General features: G+C 40.3%; 1 pseudogene; it reads left to right on the forward strand.

Moving 5' to 3' along the window:
- The first annotated feature begins 5,286 nt into the window (after window positions 1-5,286).
- Window positions 5,287-10,462, forward strand: LOC122140953 (annotated as a pseudogene).
- The last annotated feature ends 1,218 nt before the right edge of the window (window positions 10,463-11,680 follow it).

Consider the following 11,680-nt stretch of genomic DNA (forward strand, 5'->3'; position numbering starts at 1 on the left):
GGGCATTTTTCCAGCGTGTTACGGCTTCAATCTTGGCTGGGTCTGGTGATACGCCAGCAGCTGACACAATGTGACCCACATAACGGACTTGTGACTGACAAAACTGACACTTGTCAATCGAGACTTTCAAGCCACACCTCACGCAGACGGTCTAGGACTTTTAATAGTCTCTCTTCGTGTTCTTCAAGTGTGCGTCCAAAGACAATGATGTCATCGAGGTAGACTATTACTTGGAGGAGGTGCATGTCCCCCACGGCTTTCTCCATTAGCCGTTGAAATGTGGCTGGAGCTCCAGTAATTCCTTGAGGCATCCGTTCAAACTGGAAGAATCCAAGGGGGCAGATAAACGCTGTCTTCTCTTTATCTTCCTCCGCCATGGCTATTTGATAATATCCACTACGGAGGTCCAGTACGGAAAACCATTTACTACCAGCCAAACAGTCCAGGGCATCATCGATCCTGGGAGTGGTGTACTGATCTGGGATGGTACGAGCATTTAGAGTACGGTAGTCGATGCACATCCTTATTGCCCCACTCTTCTTCCGTGCTATTACGATGGGCGATGCGTATGGACTCCTTGACTCTTTGATAATTCCAGCCACTAACAGATCTTTGATGTGACGTCGTACATCCTCGATGTCCGCCGGCGCGATGCGTCTGGAGCGCTCTCTGAATGGTTTGGAGTCTTTCAGTCTGATGTGATGCTCAACTCCTTCAGCTAATCCCACATCCCACTCACTGGTAGAAAAAACATCACCTCTGGTAGACAACTTTTGACGCAATCTCCGTTCCCAGGCCTCAGGAATGGAAGACTCACCAAAATTAAACAAGCTTGGGTCTACTGTTTGGGAGCTCTGTTCTCCAGAACTTACGGTGAGCGTGTCTGTGGGATACACGTTGGCCATTACTGTTCCAGCAGAAATGGAGATATCTTTGGACGTTTCATTATGGATCAGGACTTGAATATTTCGTCCTTCCATTGCTGAAGAGGGAAGTACCACTGGAGTTATGAACGTTCCAGCTGGAAGACTATTCTCTTCAGGGGTGTCTACCACAAAGATCTCCTTTCTTAAAGGCTTGTCAGTCTCCACTTTACATACAGCACATACTTCTCCCCTTGGTGGAACTACGCAATCACCAGGTCCTATCCATCTGACTTTTCCATCAGGTCTGTCGGGAACGGTTTCAGTCTCTTGTTTTGACAGCTGGATTGCAGGGTGTTGAGTCTGGATTCTCAAAGCATGTGCAACACTGGATCCTTCAGCATCATGGCTAAGAGCAGCAAGGCGTTTGAAGAAACTGGCGTTCGTACCAATAATGACTGGCACTTGGGAGGGACCCTGGGGCTCAGGACATACTAGCGCCAAGATGGACAATGGCTCCTCCACACCAGTGACAGAGGCCGGGAAGGTGACATCCACCACAATATACCCCTTGTATGGGTAACTGGAAGAACTGAGACCCCATATGGACAATCCAGTCAAAGGGTGAATGGGCACATCAGGTAGGTTCCTTGAGTACCAGCTGTCAAACACTATCGTCACTTGTGATCCGCTGTCTAATAGTGCTTGACACCCACAGCCATTAAGCTTCACTTCTACAGTGGATGCTGGCCCTACTAGACCTTTGGGAAGGCGGCTGGAGTTGTAGATGTCTGTCTGGCTCTTTTTGGAGAAACATGCCTGGTTTGATGCAGTTCTATCTTCACCCATCTCGTTCTTCCCACTCTTTGCCTGCCGCAAGGAACGAATCAGTTTTTGAATCACTTGATCAGAATTTGGTGGAGCTTGACACTTTGTTGCAATATGACCGTCTTCTCCACACCTGTAGCAGAAGTAGTCATCTCTTGTCCTGGCTGTCTTGTATCTTAAGGACGTGGAGGCAGACTGGGATGGTGTTGGCCGCTGTTCTGGAACATGAGGTGAGTATTGGGTAGAACTGACACTCAGACCTGCCAACTGCTGCTGTAAGTGTCGAACCTGTTTCTTTAACTCTTGGACTTCTGAATCATCAGTTTTTTTCAGTCTTCTTGGTTGTTTTTTTCTTTGTTTTTAATCACTAATGATGAAGTAGACAAGGTTTTTGGTTCACCTCCACTTATTTGGCTTCTCAATTCTTCAATTTCGGCCTTAAGTTCCTGGATGACAAAGGTGCTGGCTCTTTCATCTTCATGAAAGTGTATAGCTTTGGCTTTTGCAGACATTCTATGGCGAGCAGCTTCACTCTCTTCTGCCTCACGTATTTCCTTTAACAGACTCAGAAAAGAAGGTGGGTTATTTTTCCTCTCTCTCTCAGCCTCAATTGGAGCAACATCATGTCAGAATTAACAGCCCCTCTAATCAGTTGTTCTACTCGAACTTTGTCTACCAGTCTGAGGGACAGTCCCTCTCTTTCCACTACTTTGCTAAGGGTCTTCTCCATTCTTCTCAGAAATTCAGACAAAGCCTCCCCTGTGCCCTGGCTCATAAGACGAAACTTGAAGTATAAATCCTCACCAGATTCAGATGATCCAAATGTGCTCTCCAACGCTTCCAAATACTGCAAAGCACTTGCTTCAGGATCTGAAAATCGAACAGCTCTTATGATGTCCAATGCAGGTCCCTTGAGACTTTCCACAATTCTTCGTCTTTTTTCTTTTTCAGAGCAGTCACACTCAGTTATCATCAGCCTGGCTTGGTCCATCCAAGTTTCCATATTCTCCTCTCCCACAGGGGTTGGAACAGCGGCTGAAAAGGTGCGCAGGCGACGATAAGCGTTGCTGTCACTTGGGAGCTTTACTGTTTTTGCAAAGACCTCACCCATGGCGCGTATAATCGACTCAGGGGAACTGTCTGGGGCACTGGGAGGAGAAATCAAAGCTTGTATATCACTGAGAGACTTTCCTTCTTCCATCAAGAACTTTGCAAGCTTTTCAGTAAATTCTCCAGTAGCTGTGTCAGATGCAGATTCCTGTGTCTGAATTACTATGACTGACCATGGCTCATTCTTTTCTCCCCAGGACACTTCAGTAGGTATGCGCTTAGGGTCAATGGCTTGTTTGCACTCACACAATACCAGCAGAGAACGTGAGGTAGGTCCTTCTCTCGTGTCTCTTACACGAACTCTTCCTAACGCTTTTACGGCTTCCATCGCCTCTTCAATTTCAGCCACTTCTGTGTGAACAGGTACATTTAAAAGCATTAAACCATGAGTCTCATCAATGCCAGCATCTTTACACCAGTTGGCCAACTCTGCTTGGAGGAATGGGTCTTTTGTTAGAGCCATGACAACACTGTATGCAGTTCTCAGTCTCTTAAAATTCAACAACAGGGTATGCTTGAGCTTAACTTTTCTTTTTCTTCTTTTCTTTCAGGAACTCAGATGTGACTTGCCAGAGGGAGATCCCGGACGAGCCCCCACTTTGTGTAGCGCCCCCTACCTGTCTTTATGTTGATTAAATAGGGCAGCGCACCAGATTCATTAACTATGTGCCTACAGATGTTGAAGTTAGGCCCCTCTGGTGTCACAAATTATTTACTTCTCCTTTAGAAGTTATTAATAATTATGTACTATACTCAAATGTAATATATATAATATATTATCTATATACTATAATAAATAGTCAAGCACAAACTCTTAGATAAGTAACAAAATATAAAGAATTTAATTAGAACAGAAGCAGAAAGTCAAAGATAGAATTTGAATGCTGTGATGTATTCACACAATCACATAGACTTTAGATCTGACCAAATTAACCCCCCAAAAAGCTATATCTCAGGGGGGACAGGAGTACAGGAATGGTCTCTGTAACAAAACACTCAGAATTAAAGGAACGAGTGACTTCACTTGAAATGAAATGTACAAACTTATTCACTCTGGATGTCAGAAATCACTTGGAATATTCACAGTTAATAAGCACGCTGAATAAACACAATATGAAAGAAAATTAAACTTTGTGGGCCCACATACACAAACATAAACATACACACACACCGTTGCAGGCCTGGATCGTAGCTTGTGTTCGTGGTGGCCGGGAAACTGACAAATGGCCCCTTCACTCTCCTGAGCACAAACAAAATCAACACTGGTACCTCAATTTGATGTGTGAAGCAAACCGCGATCCTGGACTCCTGTATTAGGCCTCCCGCAGCTCCTCGGTCTTGCTCTCTCGCCCGCCGAGGAAACGCTCCTCCCACGCAGCCAGAGGAACCCCAAATATCGCGGGTATTTGGGGCGCTATCTGGTCCTCAATTTCCCCTGCGTCGTGCAGGAAACAACACTGCTTCACGGATCAATCGGTTCTGTGTAAATGTTCCGCTAATTTAACAGTCCGGTTCAGATGAATGACGTGTAACTGTTACTGGATATTAACGAACAGTCCGTGCGCGTGACTGACGATTAAAGATAACGGAATGTCGTATAAACACTCACAGCGAACTCACAATAACACACAATAAACATGAATCGTGGTTTCACACGCGATCAATATTACAGTTCAATATTTTAAACTTGTAAAACTCGTAAATCATTCACAACTCTATTTTCGCATACAGCGCGTCTCTCTCATCGCCTCCATATCGCCTCCCCGCCTTGTCAATCCCCCCCTCAACAACCACTCAAAAAACAGAAGACATAGGCGCGGGCGGGACTTAACTCTCTTGAACCAATAAAATAAAGAAAGACCTAACTTGTAAAACTACGGTGTAAAACTACGATATATGCTCGCGTTCTTAAAACACATCTAACAATTGCATATCATGTAGAATATTATTCTACTGGGTTACATGTGTTTGAATATTATGTCTGGGCATTCCAGATATAATGAACTATTTACAACTAAGTATTTTATAAGTGAAAATATGTTTGTCTGTGAAGATGCAAAAGTCGAATTGATTGTAATAATCATGATACCACTTAAATACATTGTCAAATCTGTGTGTTGTAATAAAAACAAGAAATAAATGTTTTAACTTTTAAGAACCATTACGCTTATGAGTGTGGACTTTTAAAATATTTGTAGACTAATTAAAATATTTTTTTCTAATAAGAATATAATATTTGATAACTCCCATACTGTTTACTTCACACTCGGCTGAAAGAGAGTCAGCTGTTCAAAGGCGTTCTCACTTCCTGCAAACTGTGGTGTACACCTTCTGCTCCATTCGCGTATCTCAGGAAAATACTCTTGTGTGTGCGCATCTGATTGGTCAACTGACTCATGGAGCGTAGCGATTGGCTATTATCTACGAACCCGTCTCCTGATTTGGTGAAGCCGCAGCGGATTAGGGTGACAAATAGGGCGGTCGGTCAGTGAACAGAAATATACTGTAACACGAGAAACCCTAACGACGGCAAAGCTGCTACAGTCTTGTGTTGTTGAATTTGATAAACATTGCAGGTGCCTTGGAAACATTATTCCGGAAATCGTCTTGGAATGTTTTCATGGTCCGCGACCGACGCGGCATTCGTCTCTGGGGAGTGTTGTGTGTTTAGCTGTGCTAGCTGTGCAGACAGGCTGTCACTGAGTTAGTTACATTGAGTTGCTAGCTCAAAATGCTTTGGTAAGGGTGTTAATGTCCTGTTTTTGCGAATGGGTTGTTTTATTATAACCCATTTTTGCTCTTGGGAGAAGTTTCTGGTTGACCGGCTCGCTGGTCAAGTTCTTTAGCTAGTCGGTTATGCAGTCAGGTGCAGTTCACTGACAGATTTATACAGCTAAATGGCTAGCTAGGACAACAGACAGTTCAGTTAGTGTGCAGGTTTAATTAAGTCAGATTTTTAGTCCACTGCGTTTTGCACACTCTGGCAACATGAATCCCACTAAGAAGTCTTGTCTGGTCCTTCTTGTGGCTTTAGCTGTGACTTTGGAAGTGACAGCTGGTGAGTCAGAGGCTATTTTTCAATTATTAGGAAAATGTGTGTTCATTTAGACGTGAAGTAAGCTATTTAGCATTTACATTTAATATCTTAACGTGTTCTATATGAAGTGTATATGAGTTGGCATTTTGATTGCAGAAGTACTTCAAGATGATGGAGTTGCAGAGGGTGGTGAGTCTCAGGTAATACAGCATTTAAACATAATCATATATTATCAGAGCCAGTTAATATGCAGTTGGGTAGAAGTGTTTTGTGTTAGTGATTCCTGGTATTGCATTTTGAGAAAAATAAATTAGGTTTCATGTTCTCAGTGTAAAATTTAAAATGTATTTTTTTTCTTAAAATATACACAAATAGTGAAAATAGTGATATATATTATTTTGACTAATTGTGTGTATACATTCATGTACAAAAAGATCTCTCTCTGACACACAAATACATACATGCATACACACACACACACACATTTATTTATTTATTTATTTATTTAATTATTTATTTAAAACTATTTTTATTTATTTACTAATTATTCCATGTTTTCTGTCTATGGTCAGAGCACAGATGATAATGATGGCTCCAAAATTATGGCGGGGCATGCGTATGTCCCAGATTCCCAGACCGAGAGCAGTACAACTGACACTGGAGTAGAGAGTGAGGTTGAGGGGGTTGAACAGGAAGACCTTCCGAGTCAACCTCCTCCACCAGAGGAGCGTCATAAAGAAGGTGAGTAGATCCAGATGGGGTCTGCAGGTGCTTCCTGAATAACATACAGTATTCAGGTTTCGTCTGTAGGTTTCTCTTTACATTTAGAATAATTTTGTACTAATCTCTCTTTACTACGTAGCTAATCTTTTGCTCACATATTCAAGTTTTTGATACCGTTCGAGTCCTATGTCGCTTAGTTTAGGGTTTTCTTTGATCTTTCTTTGCTGCTCTCCGCATCACAGCTTGCAGTTTTTATTGAGAAAAGAAGCCTGCTCACCCATGCATTCACAAGTGTGTCGTTTGTTTCCTGTGAAAGTATCTGGTTATTGTGTCATTTTCTCATTGGTTTATTCAAAGTTCCGGTGGCGATTGGTGGAACAGCCTCTGGAGAGCCCTGCATCTTTCCTTTTCTTTTCCAAGAGAAAGAGTATTCGGAGTGCACTACTGAAGGCAGAGGAGATGGGAGGCTGTGGTGTGCCACAACATACAACTACAACACTGATAAGAAATGGGGCTTCTGTGAAAGTGAGTGAGCTGTTAATGGTAGCGTAGTGTAGTTTTTTGCTACTCTTACTCTTCTGCAATAGTAGCCTAGATATGAAAAGTTCAATGCCAACTTAACCTGCACTATAAATTAATTGTGATTTTTTTAGCACTTTCGGTTGTTACACCAAAAATGCATGTGTAATTAATCTGTCCTCACAGCGGAAGAGCAAGCGAGAGCAGAGGCGCTTGGTGGAAGAGGCTGAAGAACAGTACCAGGATGCAATAAAGATGATTAACAGCACCAACAGAAGGAGCCAGAAGAATGAGTGAGTGCTGTGGAGCCATGTATTTGTTCTTGCAGTGCTGTTTTAACAGTTTTCTTATTATTTTTATGTCTTGAACCTATACACTATCTGAAGAATTGTGCAAAAACTGTACTTTAAATACTCTGGCTGATTCTGATTGTGGTTGGCTATTCATCAGCTGAAAAAAATTGTTGTGAAAAGTAATTCCAACAGTATTGTTCCTCTGTGCTATTGTTGTAGCTCTGCTACTCTTTTACATTTAGAATGATATTAAAATGAATGAGATTAAAACTGTACCTATATAGTTATCATTGTAGTTATTGATGTTAATGGGATTGAAGGTACAGTTTTTGCAAATTTTTATTTAGTTTTACTTGCCGTGTATGATAGTTTTGGTTTCTGTATTGGAGTCAAAAGTATTAACATGTATAATTGAACTAAGGTATACTTTTTTTTTTTTTTTTTAATGAAATTTTATTGATCAAGGATGCTTAAAACAGATCAAAAGGGACATTTCTAATGTCAAAAAAGATTTCTGTGTCAAATAAATTCTTTTGAACTTGAAAAAACTATTATAAATATTAAAAGTACTGTATTCAAAATTAATAATGACTAGAAGATTTTCTTGAGCACCAAATCTGCATATTAGAATGGTTTCTTAATTGTGACACGGGAGTAATGGCTGCTGAAAATGTATTCAGCTTTGTCATTGAGTGAAAATTAATTTTTTAAATTCTTTAAAATACAAAATATAAGTTGTAACAATATTTTACAATATTATTGTTTTTAAGTATTTTAATAAAATACATGCTTTCTTGGTGAGCATAAGAGACTTACCAAGCACAGAATATTAAACAGTAGTGTATATTCATATTTATATTTACTTCTGCATTACAGGTTATATGACAGACTCCTGAAAGTTGCAGAGATGGGTCATGCCAAGGCCATGGAGAAGGTGGCATATGCCATGCTGTTTGGAGACTACTTACCCCAGAGCATTCCTCAGGCGAAGGAGATCTTTGAGAAGCTGGCACTGGAGGGCTCCCCTAAAGCCCAGACTGTAATAGCAACTGTTTATTAACTAAATGTCATCTTTCTTTCTACGTTGCTGATGCTTTTTTTGTCCTGTGACTCATTTCAAGCTGTTTCTTAAGAATAGCAGCTGTGTGTGGGGTTGTATCACTGCTGTACTATTGCATCAGGAAAAGTTTATTCCATTTTATATCATCATTACTATTTTTTTTTTCTTTTTACATTGAGAAAGCAATTTTCAATTTGTGTTCACACAGGCACTTGGTTTCCTATATGCTGCAGGATTAGGGGTGAACTCAACTCAAGTCAAGCAAAGGGTATTCCCTAATGATATTTATCTAGAAAGCACACCCTGCTTATTTTAAATGTGAATGTTTAATGAAAATGCTGTTTTTCATCTAATTTGCAGGCATTGGTGTACTACACTTTTGGAGCTTTGGGTGGAAACCTAGTAGCTCATATGATTCTGGTAAGAAGAATGATTCTCTGTGTCCTGTATTTTAAACAAAGGGAGGATCCTGTTCCACTGAGGAAATTATCATGCTTATCGTATGCGTCAAGTCTTTATTTGACTTTGCATATATCAAGTTCAGTGTCTAAACCAAACCTTTGGATCTATTGAAGTTCTGACCAACACGTTGGCTCAGTTACATGCAACAAAGTTGAAACCTCAGATCATGTGGCACCATAATTTATCCATGACTACTTTCTTAATGCATTGGTGCTGTGTAGGCTTGTGTTTATATCCTGCAATTCCTGGCTGTGCCCTCTGCTAAATGCCATCATTTTTATTTTTTTTCCCAGGGCTACAGATATTGGGGAGGTGTTGGGGTTCCTCAGAGCTGTGAATCTGCTCTCACTCACTACAGACTAGTGTTTGGGGGGCCAATCATGGTAATCTTGTCACATTTATATGCAGTCCTCATATGTCTAAACATACCGAATTTCAGAACAGCATCTTTTTAAAAGATGTTATCTGGATCCTTGGTCACCAACTCCCCTTTTTCCCCCAGTCTAAGGGAAACGTTTAGTGACTTAAATGCTGCATGTGAGCACGTGCAGTGGGACCATAAAACTAAAATCTCTGTAGAAATTTGTTTTAATTTGAATTACACTCCATACTGCTCATGAATAAGTAACCACCGTACTGCCCTCAGTTGTTCTCACTCTGTCCATATTTGAGTTCAGTGCATGATTAAGTCTCTTGTAATATCAAAGTAACCTAAGACTTTTGTTTTTTTTGATTAGTGGCCAGCGATGTATCCCTGACAGGGGGCAGTGCAGTACAGCGGATCCGGCTCTTAGATGAAGTGGAAAGTCCTGGTTCTAGCAGTGGGTATGCTAGATGAGGAGTGATTTAATCCATTCTTTCGGTAGTACTGACCAGTTCTTGGCTGAGAAAGGAGATGTGCAGGCACAGGTAAAATAAAACCATTCTGATTCATCTGTAAGAAGAATTTCACCCTGTGGCATTATTTGAAATTGAACATAGACTGTATCACTGCAGCAGTTAATGGGCTTATGTACTTGTATTTGATCACATTAAATTTACTTGCTCTAAGGGGGGCCGGGCCAGTTACACTTCCAGGAGACGAGTGTGGAACAGAAAGCATCAGGTATTTTTTTTTTGGCGCTGCCATGTATGTGTAATTCTTCTAATAATTTGCAAAATTCATGAATTTTAAGTTACTTTATAATTTGTCTTTATTTTCAGCGAGCATATGAGTATTCAAACAAAGCACAAATGCAGGGAACACGCATGCAATGGCCTTCCTTGGAAAGGTTAGATTCATAAGTCCCTTAGTTTTCCTGGACTTTAGATGATCTCACTGTTGTTCAACCTCTGTGTGCATTTTTTTTCTTTCTTTAACTCTAACTTCTTCTGTTGTCTCAGATGTACTCTGAAAGGCAGTGAGTATGTGGCTCAGAACAATGACACGACCCCTGCATTATTTCAAAAAAGGCTGCAGATTTGGTGAGAATAATTTTTTCCTGTCAAGATTCAGAAACTGTTAATTTTCAAATGTTCTCTAATCTGTGTGATTTTGTTGGCATCTTTTAGGAGACTCCATGGATGACTTAGATGTAAAGTGAACCTCTCTCCCCCAATTAAAGACTCTTTCTATCTGGCGAGCATGTTGAATGCAAATCTAACTTTTGTTTGTTTGTACAGATTTGTGTTAGACTTTGTAGACCAGCCAAACACACCTCTGACTGACCTCATGAGGAAGGAGGAGTCAGAAAATCAGAATGGCACTGGGCAACTATGTCAAACATCTCAAAACAGGTGATGGATCCTAAGCGATAATCTATTAGTAATTTCTGCCTTGTTTTATTTGTGCAGCTCATCACATTCTCATACCTTGTTTATACAAGAGTTCTCTCAGGGGTATGATTTTACCAACAGAAAATGCAGATACTTGGACAGAATCCAGGAACTGAAGCCAAGGTCAAACTAGACAAAACCAAGTAAGTTCTTGTTAATTTTTTCTGGTAGCATAAATATATACTAGACAGTATGCTGGTCATACATCACTCTATTTTTATTGTCAGTTGCATTTTTATTGTTGTTTTTGGATTCTGATATGTGTGCACATTAATATTTCAGCTCTGTATCAAAATTGAGTATAAATGTTTGGTCCCTACACAGATAGGTCTCACGGCAACACTCCCCAACACTGGGTTAAATTTCCAACATTATCTTTGATGACTATAAAAATACCTTTCTCACCTCACCAGAAGAGAGTTGTACAGGGTTTTCCTAAACCAAGAGGTCAGAATAAACTCACTCTCGCCCTGTCAGTCCATGCATGCATGGTTGAGAGCAATAAATGTATATGTATCCTTTATACATAGATTATTTGATGTGAACTCCTTGCTCCTTGTTTTCTGTGTGTAGATGGTACAAGCATTTACACACCTGGCTTGCCTTTGTGGATGGGTGCTCAGGTGGCAAATTCCACGGCTGCTGGAAGGGAAATGTTATGGGCAGTTTGCAGAACTGGTGAGAATGAATCTCTTATAATGATTTTTAACTGTTAAATCAACTAATTTGGTTTTAATTGATTTATCTGGTGAGAATTTCACTTTTTCATGCATTTCTCAATTGGTAATTTTCAATATAGATTTTGTAAAATTGCCCATTTCTCTTTCAGATTCAGATTAGAAAATTGTCATGAAATGGAGGTTTTCAAGTTGGCCAGCTGGTATGGTTTATTATTGTATATATTAATGTAGTGTTTTTTAATGAATCCACATGCTCCTTTAATATTAGTAATCATAATCATTTTCAATAT

The sequence above is a fragment of the Cyprinus carpio genome, chromosome B20, assembly GCF_018340385.1.
Source record: "Cyprinus carpio isolate SPL01 chromosome B20, ASM1834038v1, whole genome shotgun sequence".
NCBI classification, from domain to species: Eukaryota; Metazoa; Chordata; class Actinopteri; order Cypriniformes; family Cyprinidae; genus Cyprinus; species Cyprinus carpio.